General features: G+C 41.0%; 2 long non-coding RNA genes across 6 annotated transcripts in view; one reads left to right on the top strand and one right to left on the bottom strand.

Annotated features, from left to right (window-relative positions):
* LOC114118743 (uncharacterized) overlaps positions 1-15,754 on the top strand; it is a 34,544-nt gene extending 18,790 nt beyond the window's left edge. The window contains exons 2-3 of one of the 2 annotated variants that reach the window (XR_006056524.2): positions 7,958-8,466; positions 15,005-15,754. This is a non-coding gene — a long non-coding RNA (uncharacterized LOC114118743). Of the gene's footprint in view, positions 1-7,957 lie in introns of both variants that reach the window. The other variant, XR_009596787.1, reaches the window with a different exon arrangement.
* Positions 1-19,994, bottom strand: part of LOC114118742 (uncharacterized) — a 107,613-nt gene that overhangs the window by 35,711 nt on the left and 51,908 nt on the right. Inside the window, exons 5-6 of one of the 4 annotated variants that reach the window (XR_009596786.1) lie at positions 15,029-19,791; positions 9,540-13,712 (exon numbers count right to left, since the gene is read on the bottom strand). The exons of 2 other annotated variants lie outside the window; for them this stretch is intronic. This is a non-coding gene — a long non-coding RNA (uncharacterized LOC114118742). Of the gene's footprint in view, positions 1-184; positions 19,792-19,994 lie in introns of those variants that run through there. One more of the 4 variants, XR_003591916.3, reaches the window with a different exon arrangement.

The following is a 19,994-nucleotide window of genomic DNA, read 5'->3' as shown; positions in this document are numbered from 1 at the left end:
GGAATGAACTGAAGGGTCTGAGAATGTTAAGGAGATGGAATCAGGAGAACTTAAATATGAATGGGAAGTGGAACAGTGAGGTAGAAATAAAAGTCAAAAATGACATCCATACTCTCTGTTGGTGAAACCAAGTAAGCGGTGATATTCTCACTTACTGAGAGAGAAAATTCAGGCAAAAAGTGGAGGGAGGAGATGCTGAGTTTATTTGGGGGAGACTTTAATGTAAAGATTCTGAGGGATATCCAGGTAGAGGCATACAACAGCAACTGGGTATACAGTCATAGAGCTCAGGTTCTGAAGGATCTGGGCTGCAGACAGAGATGGAGAGTCATTTTTAGCTTTTGTGATTATGTGTGTGTGTGCTTAGTCACTCAGTTATGTCAGACTCTTTGTGACCCCATGGACTGTAGCCCGCCAGGTTCCTCTGTCCATGGGACTTCCCAGGCAAGAATACTGGAGTGGGTTGCCATTTCCTTCTCCAGGGGATCTCTCTGTCCCAGGGATCAAACCCAGGTCTCCTGAATTGCAGGTGTATTCTTCAACATCTGAGCCACTAGGGAAGCCCTTTTGTGAATTTATTTGTTTTTAATTCCACAAATATACATAAATATAATGATTTGTAAGAAATTAAACAACACATGTGAATTGAAATATCTCTTGAATACTCTCTCCATATCCCAGATACTTCCTTAAAGGTATCTATTACTGTTGTGTTCACATATATTAATCCAGAATGCTTCCTCTGCCTTTATACACATATATGAACTTATAGAACTGTGTTTTGTTGTTGTTCAGTCATTCAGTCATGTCTGACTCTGTGAACCCATGGACAGCAGTATGCCTGGGAACCCATGGACTGCTGTATGCCAGGCTTCCCTGTCCTTCACCATCCCCCAGAGTTTTCTCAAACTCATGTCCATTGAGTCAGTGATGCCATTCAACCATCTCATCCTCTATCATCCCCTTCTCTTCCTGCTTTCAATCTTTTCCACCATCAGGTTCTTTTCCAATGAATTGGTTCTTCGCGTCAGGTGGCCAAAATATTGCAGCTTCAGCTTCAGCAACAGTATTTCCAATAAACATTCAGGGTTGACTTCCTTTAGGATTGACTGGTTTGATCTCCATGTTGTCCAAGGGAAAATCTTCTCCAGCACCACAGTTTGAAATCATCAATTCATCGGCGCTTGGCCTTCTTTATGGTCCAACTCACACCCGTACTTGACTACTGGAAAAATCATAGTTTTTACTATACAGACCTTTGCTGGCAAAGTCATGTCTCTCCTTTTTAATATGCTGTCTATGTTTGCCATAGTTTTTCTTCCAAGGGGCAAGTGTCTTCTAATTTCATGGCTGCAGTCACCATTGGCAACGATTAGGCTGCCTTAGATCAGTGTCCCCAAGAATTAGACTCTAAGATGGTGACTTGCATGCAAGAGATTTAATGGCAGGGAATGAACTGATAGAACAAGGCCTGTAAGGGAGTGAGGAAGTGGAGTTGGCAGAGGAACAAGTGAACTACGATGCAAATCTAGCTGATGTCTCAGCGAATCTCACGGGGGCACTGCAGACACACGTTCGGAGTCAACCTTTAAGGTAAAGGGACTAAGCCACTGCACCTTTGCATTAATCAGTCACTGAGTGACAGCTACCCCTAAGGAGAGGATGTACTTAAGAAATCATGACTCCTTTCCTCTAAAGGCTGTTCCTTTAGTGAAACTCCACTGTGATCCTTCAACAGCCAATGCTCCTAGTGGTTGGAGAAATAAGTGCACTGATCCTGAAGTGAGGACCCAGGAGGCTATACCACACAGTCCCCACTATACAGACTCTATGAATAGTTCCAAAACTTGCTTTTAAACCTAAGGGTATTTCCTGGTAGTCTCTCCTTTTTAGTAGTTAGGTTAATTTCATTCTTTTCAATGGTTGCATAGTATTCCAAAGGATGATGGACCACAGTTTCTTTAATCTTTCTCTGTTGATGAGCATTCAAGTTGTTTTCAACTCTTTACTGTTAGAAACAATCCTACAGATCAAATGGATTTCCAGTTTTGGATAGTGATGGAATAAGTCCCTCCCAAAGGATGCCCTTTCCCCTCTAGAAACAATGATAAAATCTGGATATAATAAAAAATCTACTACTTGAAGCCACTGGAGAGGGAACAGAAGCAGAAAGACTATAGTGGGGAGTGAATGCTTAGAGGAAAGAAATGCTATGATGTCAGTTCCCCATTTCTGCAGCTTTTAGCCCAAGATTGATGCAGTCCATTTGGCATCTGGCAGCCTAGTGGTGAGGGCACTAATGGAAAAAGCCACAGTCTTCCTGGCTTGCAGAATCAGAAAAGTGAAGCTGGGAAGCTGTTACTAAAGTGAGTATAGGAATCCTGGGAGGGAAGAGAAAGGAACCTGGGAAAGGATCCCTACATCCTGTCTAGCCATATCTCAGTCTGACCTCTGAACCAAGTACACATAGAAAAGAATAAAGCAGCTCAGCTACAGCAAATGATCTGAATCAAGACTAGAGCTGCCACCCAAAGAAACATAATTTGCAGTCCAAGCCTAGTCAAGGAAATTGCCTGCTAAAGTAAAGCAACAACACACACTAGAGAAAAAGAATGGAAACCAGAAACTTCATAACTTTACTTTCATACTATGTGATACATTCACAAATAACTTGACATACAAAGAATCAAGAAAATGAAGCACATTCTCAAGAGGAAAGAGAGTGAACTACATCTGACCCTGAGATGAAGCAGCTGTTGAAACTAACAGATAAGAATGTTAAAGCAGCTATTTTAACTATTCTTGATAAAACAAAAGCAAAATATGCTCCCAAAGCATGAAAACACAGGAAAACTAGCAGAGATAGTTAAACAATAAAAGAGTGAAAATTCTAGAACTAAAAAATAGCTGAAATTTTAAAATTACTGAATGAATTTAATAACCAAATGGAGATGTAGAAAAAGAATAAGCAAACTTGGAAATAACTCAATGATATTATCTATGTAGATGAACAAAGGAGAAAAAAGACTGAAAAAATGAACAAGGAGTCTCTCAAATAATATCAAATGATTAACATACAGTAGTTTCAGAAGAAGAAGAGAGAATAAATAGGGCAGAAAATAATATTTGAATAATGGTCAAAAGTTTCCCAAATTTGTTGAAAAACAAAAACTTAACTTAGATTCAACATGCCTTGTCAACACCAATTAGGATAGACACAAACATACTAGCATTGAAATACATCACAGTTAAGCTATTGAGCTATTGTCCTAATAAAGGACAAAACTGGAAAGCAGCAAAAGAAAAATGATGCACTACATATTGGATTAGAATCCAATTAAGAAATGAATTTTCATCAGAAACCATGGAGGCCAGAAGAGAATGAGACTTCATTAAAGTGCTGCAAGAAAAAAAAAAAAAAAACTATCAACACAGACTATCTTATCCAGCAAAAATATTCTTCAAAGATAATGGCAAAATAAAAACTATTTCAGATAAAAGAAAACTAAGAATTCGCTGCTGGCAGATCTACTCTGTGAGAATGCTAAGGGAAGTTCCTTAGCTGAAGGGAAAAGATTCTAGATGGAAATCTAGATCCTCAGAAAAGGATGGAGAGTATTTTTCTCTCAACTTAAAAAATAAATCTGTTAAACGCAAAAAGTATGACACTGACTTGTGGGATTTATAATACAGGTATATGTAATACACATAACTATAAGAAAAAGGACAGAGCAGAGGTGGCTATGGCTCTATATATTTGTACATTTTCAATATTTTACACAAAATGTTATTATGTTACCATGTTAATTATGAAAAGAGTATATATTGTTGACTAGTGATTAATAGTCAACCACTAAGAAAAAAAATGCAAATAAGCACAACTAAAAAGCCAATAAAATCTAAATAAATTTAAAACATTCAAATAATTTTTAAAGGCAATAAAATATAGAGGAGACAGGTAAAAAGCAAAAAGTAACATTTGGTTAGCCTACCCAAACAGATCAGTAATCACATTGAATATTAACAGATTAAACAATTTAATCAATAGAAAGAGATTGTCAGAAAGAAGTTAAAAACTACCGCCTATAAGAGACACACTTTAAATCTGAAGACATAAAAAGGCTTATAGTAAATGAATGGGAGAAAACATACGTACTATGCAAATAGAAAGCCTAAGAAGACTGCAGTGGCTATGTGAATATAGATTCAAAAATGTTGTGGGTTGAATTGTTTCCCAAAAAGATATATTGAAGTCCTAACCACCCCTGGTGCCTCTGAATGTGATCTTATTTGGAAATAGGGTCTTTGCTTATATAATCAAGGTGAGATGAGATCATAGTGGATTAGGATGGACCCTAATCTCATTACTGGGCTTCTCTGTTGGCTCAGATGGTAAAGAATCTGCCTGTATTGCAGGAAACCTGGGTTCAATCCCTGGGTTGGGAAGATCCCCGGAGAAGGGAATGGTATTTTTGGCTGGAGAATTCCATGGACAGAGGAGCCTTGTAGGCTACAGTCCATGGGATCACCAAGAGTCAGACACCACTGAGTGACTAACACCTTCACTTAAACCAATGACCAGTGTCCCTGTAAAAGTGAAAGTCACTCAGTCGTGTCTGACTCTTTGTGACCCCACGGACTATACAGTCCATGGAATTCTCTAGGCCAGAACACTGGAGTTGGTAGCCCTTCCCTTCTCCAAGGGATCTTCCCAACCCAGGGATCAAACCCAGGTATCCCAAATTGCAGGCAGATTATTTATCAGTTGAGTGACAAGGGAAGCGCAAGAATACTGGATTGGGTAGCCTATTCCTTCTCCAGTGGATCTTCCTGACCCAGGAATCGAACTGAGGTCTTTTGCATTGCAGGTGGATTCTTTACCAACTGAGCTATCAGGGAAGTGTCCTTATAAGAAGAGGAAAATTTGGACATAGAGACATGAAGACAGGGTCAAAAAGACTGAGTAATGACAGAGGCAGAGATTGGATTGACAGATCTACAGGCCAGAGAATCCCAAGGAGTGCAGGCAACCATAAGAAACCGGAAGAGGAAAGGAGGCATTCTTGCCTGGAGCCTTCAGAGGGAGCATGGCCCTGCTGATACCTTGGACTTCTAGCATCCAGAACTGAGCATGTAATTTCTGTTGTTTTAAACCACCCAATCTGTGGTACTTTTAGTTAACCCCAGGAAACTGATACATAAGACAAAAAGCATTATTAAAAACAAAGCGGGCTGTTTCATTATAACAACAGGTCAATTCATGAGGAAGGTGTAAACAATCATAAATGCATATGAAACTAAAAACAATCACAGAATTCATGAGATAAGAACAGATAGAAGTAAAAGGAAAAATTGAAAATTCCACAACCTTAGATATTTTATCAATCCTCTTTCAGCAATTACTGGAACAACAGACCAAAAAATCAGCAAAGACATAGAAGATCTGAAAAATACACTACCAACCACATAAATATATAAAGGAAAGAAGAGTTGTTAGCCTTGGAACATTCTTTCCTGCTTTCTGCAATTTTCCTGGTGTCCTCAATTATAGTCTTGGTCTTTTTTTCTGATATGCAACATATTTACTCTATTTCCCCCTCAAATTTGTGGTAGCAAATGTTTTTAATTTACTTTTTAAAAAATATCTTTCATCTTACATCATTTATGCAGCATTTCTTTTTACTCTTTCTTCTTGGTCAACTATTTTCAAAGTTCTCTTTTCTTATCTTCCATCCATTTCTCCTTTTTGTTCTGTTTTAAATTTATACTTCCTCTTGTAGATTTCTGGTTTTCTTAAAATAATAGTGGTAAACATTTCCAAATGCTCTAAATTACATCGTCTTTTAATCATTTTACCACGACCCTATGAAGTCTGTACTATTATCACCATTGTATAGATGAGGGCATTGAGGCAGAGGCAAGTTAAGTAACTTATTCCAGGTCACACAGCCAGTAAATGATGGAGCCAGATTCTAACCAGGCAGTCGAATTCCAACATCTGTGCTCTTAACTACTGGACTATGAAATCGGTCTCCCTAGATTGCCAAATTAAATATTTTAGTTCCTATTTTATAATAACTCTCCTTGTATTTCCTCTTTATCTACTCCCTCATGTTCAAAGGTTTTGCTCATTCTATGACATATTATCCTTCATAAATTACTTCTTAACTCTTTTTTCATGGAAAAAAAAATACTTTCCAAGCCTCCTGTGGAAGACTGAAAAATGGTCCCTCAAAAGATATCCATGTTCTAACCCCTGGAACTTGAGGAAATTATTTTATATGGCAAACTCTTTGTAGATATGATTAAGAATCTTCAGATGGGAAGGTTATCCTGTACAGCCTGCCAGGGTCCTCTGTCCATGGGATTCTCCAGGCAAGAACACTGGAGTGGGTGGGTTGCCATTTCCTGATCTTCCTAACCCAGGGATCCAACTCAAGTCTTCTGTCCTGCAGCCAGTTTCCTTACTTACTGTTTGAGCCACCAGGGAAGCCCTGGATCACTTGGGTGGGCCTTGAATGTAATCACATGTATCCTGAAGAGAGAAGGAGAGGCAGATTTGACACCCAGAGGGAGGAGAAAGCAATGTGAAGTCAGCAGATGGAGATTTGAAGATGCAGGCCTCGAAGACGAGAGCGATACAGTCACAAGCCAAAGAATGCTAACAAGCTCCAGAAGCTGGGAAAGCAGGGAAGAGTCTCCCCTAGAGCTTCTGAAGGAAGGAAAGCCCTGCTGACACCTCAGTTTTCTAGTGATACTGATTTCAAGTTTATAGTCTCCAGAATGTGAGAGAACAAATTTCTGTTCTTTTACATCTCCCAGTTTATTACAGCAGCCACAGGAAACACATCCTTTTCTCTCAGTTACACTGTTAAAATTTTCTTCTTGCCGCTTCTTTTAGGAAAAGAGAGAATTTTATGATATCATTTTTTAAAATAGTAAATATAGGCCCATTTTCATTAAATAGTTTCCTACCCAGTTTAGGAGTTTCTTGATAGAACACAGAGGAGAGAGCATATGTGGACATGTTTCCAGAAATATAAAGTGTGGTTCAATACCTAAAGGTGATCTTCAGAAACTGGTCCTTAATTTTCAACATTTCCAAAGATCCAGGAAAGCCACAGGGTGATTTTTCTGCCTCTATTTAAGAGATTTGAACCATCTTTAACACTGGCATGACCTCTCCATCCTGTTGGGTTGTTAACTCATTGAGGGCAGGAATTGATTCCCCAAACCCACCGCTATCTGCCCCTGAGTCTCTAGCCAGAAACTACACATGGAAGATGAAGAAAAAGTGTGTATCAACAGCTGTGTTTTCCGTTTTCTTGCCTTTGCTGAGAGAGAGAGAGAGAGAGAATCATGTTTAGGTCCATACTCTGCACAGCTTATAAGAGCCCTTTATCAAGGTCCATTAAGATATATAAGGTGTTTATTCACTATCATCACTAATATAATTATAATAATGTGACTTGTATTATGTTTAAAAGAGCAAGAACAAAAATATTAGATGCTGTGACTTGTATGTGATTTGAACTCGCCAAATAGCATTGAAGGTCAGAGGAAGCAGTTTGATAATAACAAGATCAAGAATTAGAACATATTTTTGAACTTTCAGAATTGAAGGCAGTAGGGGCAAGATATAGAAGTTCAGGAAATGGATGATGGTGTAGAGAAAATGGTGTAATTTCAGAGTATAATTGAATATATAGAGCTAACCCCCTTTCCTCCTCATTTTAATAAACACTTGCTTGGCTGAATTCTACAGCTTCCAGCTCTGCCTCAGAAGGTCTTTGTTGATCTTTACAAGGACAATTAAGTGACAGGAATGTGTAATATAGTGAAACACTGCCAAAACAAACAGCGCTCTTAAAACGTTACGTCGAAGTGGCCATTGTTGCTGGTGTTTCTGCAAGAGTCAGAAACCACTTGCTAATAGCTTAATTCCATTTCTCTGCAGACAAGCCGATCCGATTGCAGAAGAGGGACCCTGTGGTCTGCTGGTTAGAGAAAAGTCCTGGAAGCCTGAGCGAGCCCACGGTTTACAGCATAGCTGAGCAACTGACTCACTCTGAAACCCAGGGTTGCATCGTTTAACCTCACGGGGCTTGTTGTCCATCCAGCTGGAAAATGTGGAAAGATGTGAGGCTGAACTGAAAATCATTTGTGGCCCTGCTGATTTGCTGGACCACAGGGTACAGTTTGAGACTGCTGGGCTGACTGAGTTCCAGCCCCGTGGGCCGTGACTGGGAAAGGCACACCTTGCAAGAAGCAACGAGAGTTCATGCTGGTGAGAGTCTCCTCTACAGGAGAGAGAAGCCTCTCTGCAGAATCAGCGGCTGAGGATTTCTAGTCTCTGTCCCTGGCTGGTCTCCGTCAATAATCAGATTTCCCTAAATGGACCTTCAGTGGGTCTTAGTAGTATCTAGATCCCCAGCTTGCCAGCACATGCTGACTGTGCTCGGCAGGGTAAGTACCCTGCAGTGTCCCTTGCACCTTGTTCTAACGATCTGCAGAGTCTGTGGGGACTGAGGGTCAGATCAGATTTGCTGAACCAGAGAAGGACTTGAGGGAACAGAGGAGCAAGCCCTGGTTTCCAAACAGAAGTTAATATAAAACACATTTCTTTTAATGGAAAGAAAATGGATTGAAATTTGGTGAGTTAAGTTAAAAGGGAAAACAATTCGAGGAAGGGACTGTTTATCTCATAGGAAATTGACATTTGGTATTGCCTTCGGGTTTCTGAAAGGCAATAAAGTATCCCAGGAATGATGGCTTCCGATCTGGGAACTTACAAAATGTTGTAGTGCGAGACTGGCCTTTGAAGGTAACACATCTGATAAAACCTCCTAAAGTCTTGATGGGCAATAGGTAGTGTACTGTAAGCCACAAGGGAATTTCCAAACTGCCTGGGAACCTGATAAATTTTGCTTGAATTTACTCTTTTATTCCCAAGGCTAATAATATTTCATTTGTGTTTAAAACACCTTTTAGTTCAGCTAGCAGGTCAAAGTAGAATTATTTTGGGTAAAATAAACCGTTAGGATAGAAGCAGAAATAACAAGACAAACATGGCTGTTTACTCACTGTTCACAAATCCACATACAGCAGTTAATAGAGCTGAATATATATATATCCCTGCATCCCATCTTGGATGAAAACTATCATCTCAGTAAGAGTGGCTGAAAAAACACTCAGAACCCACATGAAGTCTGTCCTCTGCCTTGTGATTCTGGACATGACTTCAGGGCCTGGCTCAATGTTTGAAGCCTTCGATGTCCTATATAGGATGAGCCGTGTCTGACTTTTTGCAACCCCAAGGACTGTATCCTGCCAGGCTCCTCTGTCCATGGAATTCTCCAGGCAAGAATACTGGAATGGTAAGCCATTCTCTTCTCCAGGAGATCTTCCCAACTCAGGGACTGAATCCAGGTCTCCTGCACTGCAGGCAGATTCTTTACCATCTGAGCCATCAGGGAGGTCCTATGGGATGAGTACTCGATCCTACCATTAACTCTCGAAGAATAAGGGAGTGACACTTCTTTGAATATTTTTGAAAAGTTTTCATTCTTGGAATTATATTTTTATACTCAAATCAAGTATACAATGATAAAATTTAAAAGAATGAGGAAAACAAAACCAAAAATGAAATACAAACAAAAACAAGCTTACCTGTATTTTTAAATCAATGACAGTCTTACCAAAAGAGAGGGAAAAACCAACTTAAACAATTTTTGAACACAGTATCTTTACTATATACCCTTAGAATAAAGATAATAAGAACTGTAAATAAATATGAATTCCAGTTAATTGAACTGTTTGCCACAGGTGAGTGGCTCGGTTAAGTATGAAACTACTCTTAGTATATGATAGGATTAAAATGTAAATATAATGAGGATAAAGGGACCAGATTTCTCATGGTCAGAGAAGGTTGTGCTAGATTAGAGTTGGAGGTTTCCGTATGACCTCCTGGTTTATGTTATACCTATATCTTTACTGATACATATTTTACTTCTATACATTTATCAGTTTCAGTTCAGTCGCTCAGTCGTGTCCAACTCTTTGCGACCCCATGAATCGCAGCACGCCAGGCCTCCCTGTCCATCGCCAACTCCTGGAGTTCACTCAGACTCACGTCCATCAAGTCGGTGATGCCCTCCAGCCATCTCATCCTTGGTCGTCCCCTTCTCCTGCCCTCAATCCCTCCCAGCATCAAAGTCTTTTCCAATGAGTCAACTCTTCACATGAGGTGGCCAAAGTACTGGAGTTTCAGCTTTAGCATCATTCCTGCCAAAGAACATCCAGGACTGATCTCCTTTAGAATGGACTGGTTGGATCTCCTTGCAGTCCAAGGGACTCTCAAGAGTCTTCTCCAACACCACAATTCAAAAGCATCAGTTCTTTGGCACTCAGCTTTCTTCACAGTCCAACTCTCACATCCATACATGACTACTGGAAAAACCATACCCTTGACTAGGTGGACCTTTGTTGACAAGGTAATGTCTCTGCTTTTGAATATGCTATCTAGGTTGCTCATAACTTGCCTTCCAAGGAGTAAGTGTCTTTTAATTTCATGGCTGCAATCACCATCTGCAGTGATTTTGGAGCCCCCCAAAATTAAGTTTGACACTGTTTCCACATCTATTTCCCATGAAGTGATGGGGCCAGATGCCATGATCTTCATTTTCTGAATGTTGAGCTTTAAGCCAACTTTTTCACTCTCCTCTTTCACTTTCATCAAAAGGCTTTTTAGTTTCTCTTCACTTTCTGCCATAAGGGTGGTGTCATCTGCATATCTGAGGTTAGTGATATTTCTCCCGGCAATCTTGATTCCAGCTTGTGCTTCTTCCAGTCCAGCATTTCTCATGATGTACTCTGCATATAAGTTAAATAAGCAGGGTGACAATATACAGCCTTGACGTACTCCTTTCCCTATTTGGAACCAGTCTGTTGTTCCATGTCCAGTTCTGACTGTCGCTTCCTGACCTGCATATAGGTTTCTCAAGAGGCAGGTCAGGTGGTCTGGTATTCCCATCTCTTTCAGAATTTTCCACAGTTTATTGTGATCCACACAGTCTAGGTACATGTACGTACATTATCTATTACTTATGTCCACTGAGAAGGCCCAGAAGCAATGACCCCGCAGTAGCAATGAATACACCTATTGTCTAGATTTTAGTTTCTAAATACCACACCATTCTTCACTAAAGCAGAGGCACTTGAGGAAATGGCTGATTTCATGGCTCGGACATGATGAGTTCAAGATGAGTTCAATTTCAAGATGAGTATGGAATATCTTCTCGTATAATAAACTGTATAAGAAAATCTCAGAGAATAAGGCACAGAAGGAAGTCTGAAGAGGCCCCCTCTGCCAAATCTAGGGTAATTTGAGCATGAAAATACATGATATTTACAGATTATCTATTGAATAAAATAGAAATCCATAAATTCATACTGATATGAATTAATGAGTAATTGGAGTAAATGAAGTAGAAGGGAAAACTAATCCCTATTATACATTGCCACAAAATAAATATAAAAGGAATAGAGTTTTAAAAATCACTTCACAAACAGCCTTATAAAAAGCAGTTCAGTAAGAATCATCAATAGATGTTAAAACTGGTAAGTGAAAGTTTGAGAAGTTTGATAATGATATATCTACAGAGTCTCAAAATATCTTCTCACAAAATACTTATTAATGACAAAGGGAAATGGTGAATTGAATGAGAAGAACCTGCCAAACACCTCCTGATCCTCGTAGTCCAACTTACCATTGCCAGTAATGGCACAAATTGACATTATGCACCTACCAAGGTGATTTGCTGAGAAGAACACAAGGTGACCTCGGCAGTGCTCCTGCCAAAAATACATAATTTCACTCTCATCACGAGCAAACACTGCAGACACCTGAGTCAGGCTCTCCTCTTTGGTATGCGTACACTCTTCCACGGATAGTTCCAGCATTGCATATATCACATGCACTATGAATATGCATTGATGACGCCTCTCCTAGACTGGGATTCCTAGGGTCAGGGACAGCTAATATTTCTCTTTGCATATCTCTAAGTATACCACCTTCCCACATATAACTCAATCATCACATATATTATATATGCATGCTCAGTCGTTTCAGTTGTAGCCAACACTTTGAGACCCCATCCGTGTACTGTAGCCCAACTGGCTTTTCTGTCTGTGGGATTCTCCAGGCAAGAATACTGGAGTGGGTTGCCATTTTCTTCTCCAGGGGATCTTCCCGACTCAGGGACCAAATCCAGGTCTCCTGTATTGCCAGCAGATTTTTACCAACTGAGCTACAAGGGAAGCCCCTACTAGACTGTAAATTCCTTGAAGGCAGAAACTCTTATTCATTTTTTTGCACCTCCAGCATCTAACAATCTATGCTCAATAAATATGTGTTGAATGAATCAAAATGCCCAAACATGGTATAATATTAAAAAAAAATAGCAAGCATGGACAATAACAATAGTATACACTTGTACAGATTCTTATCATCTTGGACCCTGGTTTTTAATTTTCAATTCCCTCCAAGAGGGAAGAGGGGACTGAAGTTATAAAGGTTTTGGTATTTTAGGGTGGTTAATTTGGCAAAAGTAAGATAGAGCATGTGAAGTTTATAAGGAAAGAGGCTGATCTCTCCCTATAACAGATAGGGAAAAGTTAAAGCATCTGTTGAGATGCTTTATATGTTAAAATTTGGACAGCTGAAATTGCATATCATGGGAAATTTCTACAAATGATTGCTCAACATTCTGTTCTCCCATCAAGATGTGAACATCCAGAAGAGACAAAGAAATCAACTCTTCTAATTATTCAGTTCAGTTCAGTTCAGTCACTCAGTCGTGTCTGACTCTTTGAGACCCCATGAATTGAATCGCAACACGCCAGGCCTCTCTGTCTATCACCAACTCCCGGAGTTCACTCAGACTCACGTCCATCGAGTCAGTGATGCCATCCAGCCATCTCATCCTCTGTCGCCCCCTTCTCCTCCTGCCCCCAATCCCTCCCAGCATCAGAGTCTTTTCCAATGAGTCAGCTCTTCGCATGAGGTGGCCAAAGTACTGGAGTTTCAGCTTTAGCATCATTCCTGCCAAAGAAATCCCAGGGCTGATCTCCTTCAGAATGGATTGGTTGGATCTCCTTGCCATCCAAGGGACTCTCAAGAGTCTTCTCCAACACCACAGTTCAAAAGCATCAGTTCTTCGGTGCTCAGCCTTCTTCACAGTCCAACTCTCACATCCATACATGACTACTGGAAAAACCATAGCCTTGACTAGACGGACCTTAGTCGGCAAAGTAATGCCTCTGCTTTTGAATATGCTATCTAGGTTGGTCATAACTTTTCTTCCAAGGAGTAAGCGTCTTTTAATTTCATGGCTGCAATCACCATCTGCAGTGATTTTGGAGCCCCCCCCAAAAAAAAAAATAAATAAAGTCTGACACTCTTTTCACTGTTTCCCCATCTATTTCCCATGAAGTGATGGGACCAGATGCCACGATCTTCATTTTCTGAATGTTGAGCTTTAAGCCAACTTTTTCACTCTCCTCTTTCACTTTCATCAAGAGGCTTTTTAGTTTCTCTTCACTTTCTGCCATAAGGGTGGTGTCATCTGCATATCTGAGGTTATTGATGTTTCTCCCGGCAATCTTGATTCCAGCTTGTGTTTCTTCCAGTCCAGCGTTTCTCATGATGTACTCTGCATAGAAGTTAAATAAGCAGGGTGACAATATACAGCCTTGACGTACTTATTTCCCTGTTTGGAACCAGTCTGTTGTTCCATGTCCAGTTCTGACTGTTGCTTCCTGACCTGCATACAGATTTCTCAAGAGACAGGTCAGGTGGTCTGGTATTCCCATCTCTTTCAGAATTTTCCACAGTTTATTGTGATCCACACAGTCAAAGGCTTTGGCATAGCCATTCAAAAGAATGAAAAACTGCCATTTGCAGCAACATGGGTGGACATATTAAGTAGTGACATAAGTCAGATAGAGAAAGACAAATATCATATGATGTCACTTATATGTGGAATCTAAAAAATGATACAAATGAGCTTGCTATTATTCCCATGTCAAAGTAGGAAAACTAAGGCTCACTGGCCTGAGAGAGCTGTTTACAAAACAGGAACAGCCTAACAGACTTAGAAAACAAACTATGGCTACCAAAGGAGAAAGGGAGAAGGGAGTCATAAATTAGTAGGTTGGAATTAATATATACATACCACTATATATAAAATAGATAATTAACCCATACGTATTGTATAGTACAGGGAATTCAATACTCTGCAATAACCTAAATAGGAAAGAGTCTGGAAAAGAATAGATATATTTTTATGTATAACTAAATCATATTGCTGTACACCTGAAACTAACACACTATCATAAATCAAGTATATTACAATATAAAATTTAAAAAAGAAGCCCCCCTCCCCCGGCCCCGAGCAGGTTATTGTAGGAAAAAGAAGATAATAAACATAGAGCACACACATTATCATAGTGCTGGTCACGAGGTAAATGCTCCATGTATTAATATATATATTTGCTGCTGTTGTAAAAACAACAAAATGTGGTTGTTTCCACCCTTTTTAATAAAGAGAGAGAAATTAAGAAAACCAGGAACATGCTCCATAATTCCATTTTCTAGATGAGTCTCTCTGGCATGCCAGAGAATTCAATCAATGGAGGGAAACACCAAACAAAAACAGCCCCCAACAAGCTTGGCCCAGCTCTTCTCCCCAAGTGGAACCATAGTTTCTTCTTACTTTCAGAAAAAAAACATTTCAAAAAAAGTTTTATATCTAATTAAAGGCTAAACAGGATGAACACAAAAATTTTAGCAGTTGGTCAAATAGGGCATGTGGTGCAGTAAAAAACTGATGGCAGAACCAGAACGCACACTGAATTCTCCTCCTTTCCCCGTCCTCCCTCCTTCCTTTCTTTCCTCCCTTCTCTCCGTCTCTCCCTGTCCCTCTTGATATTTTTCCCACATCAGATAGGAAGACTGAAGCACACTGACCTGCGACAACTGAAGACCAGCCGAGAGAAGAACTCCCCTAAGTACCTGGTGGGTCTAAATCAGATCAGCAAGGGGGCTGTGGTGAAATTTCTCTCAGTGACCTGGGAGAACCCAGGGAGGAAATGATGAGAACGCGGCTCACTAGACCCCAAATTTCAAACAGTGCTTCGACATGGATGCCCAAAGAACACACCAGTCACCTCAGTGTGGAACTGGAGCCACCTTCCAGAATGGGCCACGAAAGGAGATATGAGTGCGCGGCAGAAGGCCACGTAGAGAGCCACGCTGGGCTAGACCTACCTCAGCCTGTTTTCTGACAGGTTTGCTAGACCAAGAACCAACAGGGAGTTTTGCAGACAGAGCGGATCTAGATGTCACGCGGCGGTTGACATGGTTCCTTAGGAAATTCTTGTGAAGAAGTAGAGACTGTGTTCTAGGGGCAAAGAAATTCACGTGGCTTCCTAATTGGCTAGACAACCAGAGGCAAAGGATGCAGGGGAATGGTCCACAGTACCCTGGAGGGCGACCCGGAGGGCGGTGACCAGAGAAATGTACCATCCTACCACACAAGGGCATGGTTGGCAGGAGACTTTAGCCTTATCTGACATCCCATTTTCAGGGCAGAATGTGCTTTAATGTTACATGTGTAAATGAAAATTAACTTTAAAAAATGTTAATATAATAAACAAATAACAAATACAATATAATAAAAATGCAATAATAAAATATGAAATACAATTTATAACATTTACTTATTAAACTAATATATATTAATAAGATAAGTTTAGTAATAATATATCTTTTTGATGTTTCCCCATCTTTTTCAAGAGAAATCCTAATCATCTATGTTACTTGTGCTAGAAAAATGGTTGCAATTATTCACCCCTTCGTATATTTGCATTCTTTGCAACAAGACCTTGCTGCATCTCCCATCAAGAGATGTCTCTGTCCCTTGAATGAAGTGGTCTTGTGACTTGCTCTGGCTAATAACATGGGGTAGAAGTGATGCCATGCCTATTCCAAACCTAGGTTTTAAGTGGCTGTGGGTGTTTCCACTTTCTTTCTGCCACCGCTGTGTGCACAAGCTCCGGCTAGCCTGTTGTATGATGAGAAGTGCATCATCTGGACACCCAGCTGACAGCCTGCAAACTGCCAGCATGCAAGTGAGGCCATCCAAGACCAAGACTGCCACCCGACTGACTCATGAGCAAGCCCAGTCGAGATCAGACAGGCCTGGGCCACTTCAGCAGAACTTTCCAGCTGATCTGTTGACTTGCGAGCGGTCATAAAAGTTTACTATCTTAAGTCATTGGGTGTTAAGGTGGTTTGTCATGAAGCAATAGCCAACTGTTACAGTCCATGCCTGTTGTACTTGATTTGTCTTGCTACTCTGGTGCTCATAATTCTTTGCTTCAGCCATGCTCTGAATGAAACGCTATGTTGACTTCTCCACAGCTCTGCAAAGGCAAAACCTCTTCCTGGTCCACCACCTCCTCCCTCAGGCGTCCTTCTTCATCCAGGGGACTCCTCCTCCTTGGAGACTCCTGTCAGGCCCCGCCTTTGCCAGGCGGCTCCCAGAGCCCCCTCCCCACATGCCTTCCAGCCTCCTGCAGCATGCTGCTGACGGCCCTTATCTATACCTGTATCACAGCACTCCTCCTGGGTTAAAATCACGCATTTACTCAGCCTACCATTCTTGCTGCAGTGTGAATTCTGTGAGGAAAGTCTTATCCTTTACCTGTTATTCCAACAAACAGTGCAGTTCTTCTCCAGTAGTTGTTAGTGTTCACTGCTCCATTGCGTCCCATTTTTTGCGACCCCAAGGACTATAGCCCACCAGGCTCCTCTGTCCATGGGATTTCCCAGGCAAGAATACTGGAGTGGGTTTCCATTCCTTTCTCCAGGGGATCTTTTCAACCCAGGGATCGAACCTGGCTCTCCTGCATTGCAGGCAGATTCTTTACTATCTGAGCCACCAGGGAAGACTCCCTAGTGGTTGACGTTCTATAAATGTTTGTTACATGATATCAATTAAATGTAAAGAGAGAGAGAAAGAGACAGAAAGAAGGAGGAGATAGGGAGGATGTGTCTATTTAGCCTTGAAAAAAGAAGATATAAAGGGCTGACAAATTTAGTAAAAGATATCAATAGCTTGGGAATAGCTCCAGGTTACCAGTTAGATCTTCACTGGTCCAGACTAACCAGCTGATGAATTTCAGCTCCCTTAGCCATCTCCCCTTAGCAGGTGACATGTGTTCCTTGAAGCAGGAGATGCCACCAATGATGAAAACTCTGTAAGGGTAGCTGAAAAGACACATGAAATCTATCAGGTGGGAACCAAGATCATGCAGTCCTATGTCTGAGGGCCTGTCTCCCATCCACAATTGAGTCACTGATTTGATCATTTTCAGGAACCACAGAAAAGCAACCCTAGACACAATGTAACGACTGCACAGACAGCATGTATTCATCACTCCAAGGAAAAGACTTCAAAGTGACACGATCACTCTCTTCAGATAACTTTTTTAAGGGTTGCTATATGGAGAAGAAATTTGCTGTCTCTCAGTCCCAAAAGGCAAAGTCAGAACCAATGGAGGCTGAAGTCAGACAGATGTATGGGTAGATTTCTTAATCACTGGGTGCGCATTAATTACTCAGTTGTGTCTGACTCTTTGCGACCCCATGGACTATAGCCTGTCAGGATCTTTTGTGCATGGGATTCTCTAGGCAATAATACTGGAATGGGTTGCCATTCCCTTCTCCAGGGGATCTTCCCAACCCAGGGATCAAACCCGGGTCTCCTGCATTTCAAGAGACTCTTTACCATCTTAGACACCAGAGTGAGCAACTCTTGAAAAATAGTGCCATCTTTGGCCTTGGAGATGGCCAAAGAGAGACTAGCTGACAACAATATCAGCAAAGCTGCAAGAAAGTTTCATGTAATGGGAGTAGATGGAGTCCCCTCTCTGACAAGCTATTCACCCAAAGACAGTCCCACGTGGAAATTACCACATCCCCACTTCCCACAGGCTATCTGACAATCACCTGCCCAACTGTAAACACACATGAAGGTGTCTGCCTTACTCTAAAGAGACTCTTTCATGCAAAAGCACCTCTGCCTCAATCACACTTGCTTGGAAATCCCATCCCCTGGCTAGAGTTGACCAATCCGGAATATTCAGTCTGAAATTCAAAAATGAAAATTTGGGTACTGAGGGGTGACTGCCTTCTGAGGAACATAGGTAGCTGCTCTGCAGGAAAATATGGTAATAAGTGCTGACTGAGCAACTACTATATGCCAGGTACTGTTATAGGCACAGGAGAACCTGCAGGAAAAAGAGCAAACAAAATTCTTGCTTTCATGAAACTCACATTAAGTAGGGGCCAGAAAACAAAGATGAGAGGCAAATAGAGAGCAAAAGCGCATTCTTAAGTTCCCTAACAGACCACAGAGACCTGGTTCTATGAGAAACACCAATGGCTCTTCAATAAATGTTGTGGTTTGCTTATGCCAGCTGGAGGTGGTTTCTGTGACTTCCAACCCCAAGACTCTACGTGAAATGCATTTGATTCCATATCTATTCTCTTCACAACCACTCTGCGGCAGGGGAACAGGGGAACTTTTAAAGATCAATAGGTCAGAAGCTCATGGAAGAGAAGAGAACGTTTTTCTTGCTACCCTTCCATATATCAGTTCTCAGATTTAGGGGCTCCAGGTTTCTAGTTTCCATTAGGAAGACAGAGGGAAGCTGCTTCCCCAGATATTCAGGATGGCAGAGCAAAGGTTACATGATAGGCAGAGTTTTATGATCTTGGTTGCATCCAGGTATTATCATTTAATACATCCATATAACAGGGCGATCAGCAAGGAAGTACATTCTCCACCCAGGCTTACAATAACAAATAAAATCATTCCAAAACAAGAAAAAAAAAAAAAAAGGCTCTTTTCTCCCAAGAGCTTACAGGGGAGAGGCAAGTCAAACAATACAGGACATAGATATGGCCTGAGATGCGTCCAGGGAGTTTTAAATAGACTATGTCACCGCGTGGTCGGGTTTCCAGGGGCTTTTTGAGAGCATGAGGGGAGAGCTATTTGGATGACCATTGGGCTGGCATGCTCAGCAGAGGGGTGCAGGTTCTAGGACATTGTGTGCCCCATTCTCCAAGGAGCCTGTGTTCCTCAGGCTTTTAGTTTTGGAATTTTCAACTTATTAAGAAAGTAGAAGAGAGATTAAGAAAAAAAAAATTTGCCATTTTGCCAAATCTGCTTTTATTTTAATGACTCCTACAGTGAGATGCAGATCTTCTTTCAATTTTCTACTTGCTGATTAATTTCCTGTTGACTCTGAAGGTAACTGAAAACCTTTTGGATGAAGTAGAAATAGCCTTACTTGCCAGTGATTCTTGGTAATGGGATGGAGTCGTTCAGGGCCAGCCTTTAGGAGCTTCCTCTGAGCTCTGGGTAGGTGGGTGGTTTGGGCACATGTTAATTTAAAATGTGTTCACTCATAAACATATTCAACATAAAGGCATGTCTTTTCCCTCTTACAGTGTCCCAGGGTGGGGTGGGGTGGGTGGGGAGGTTCAAGTTATATTCCACCCCGGAGGTCCGCTCTAGTCTAAGTTGTGAAATCAGCTCTGTCTGCCCTCACCTGCCTTCCCAGTCCCCTTTCTTCGACTTTTCCCATCAGTCTTGATACTTTTCTCTCTTCCAATGTTCAGGTCTCTATAAAATTTTATTCATCATACCCAGTTACAACCTGCTGGAAAGAAAATACTTTTATATTAGTCATGTACACTTGAATATGAATTTAAGCCCAATTTCTTCTCCTGAGGGTGTGCGTGCATGTTAAGTCACTTCAGTCATGTCCAACTCTTTCTGACTCCATGGACTGTAGCCTGCCAGGCTCTTCTGTCCATGGGATTCTCCTGGCAAGAATACTGGAATGGGTTGCCATGCCCTCCT

The sequence above is a fragment of the Ovis aries genome, chromosome 16, assembly GCF_016772045.2.
Source record: "Ovis aries strain OAR_USU_Benz2616 breed Rambouillet chromosome 16, ARS-UI_Ramb_v3.0, whole genome shotgun sequence".
Classification (NCBI taxonomy): domain Eukaryota; kingdom Metazoa; phylum Chordata; class Mammalia; order Artiodactyla; family Bovidae; genus Ovis; species Ovis aries.
Note: the sequence above shows the minus strand (reverse complement) of the source record. Positions and strands in the feature narration are given on the sequence as shown.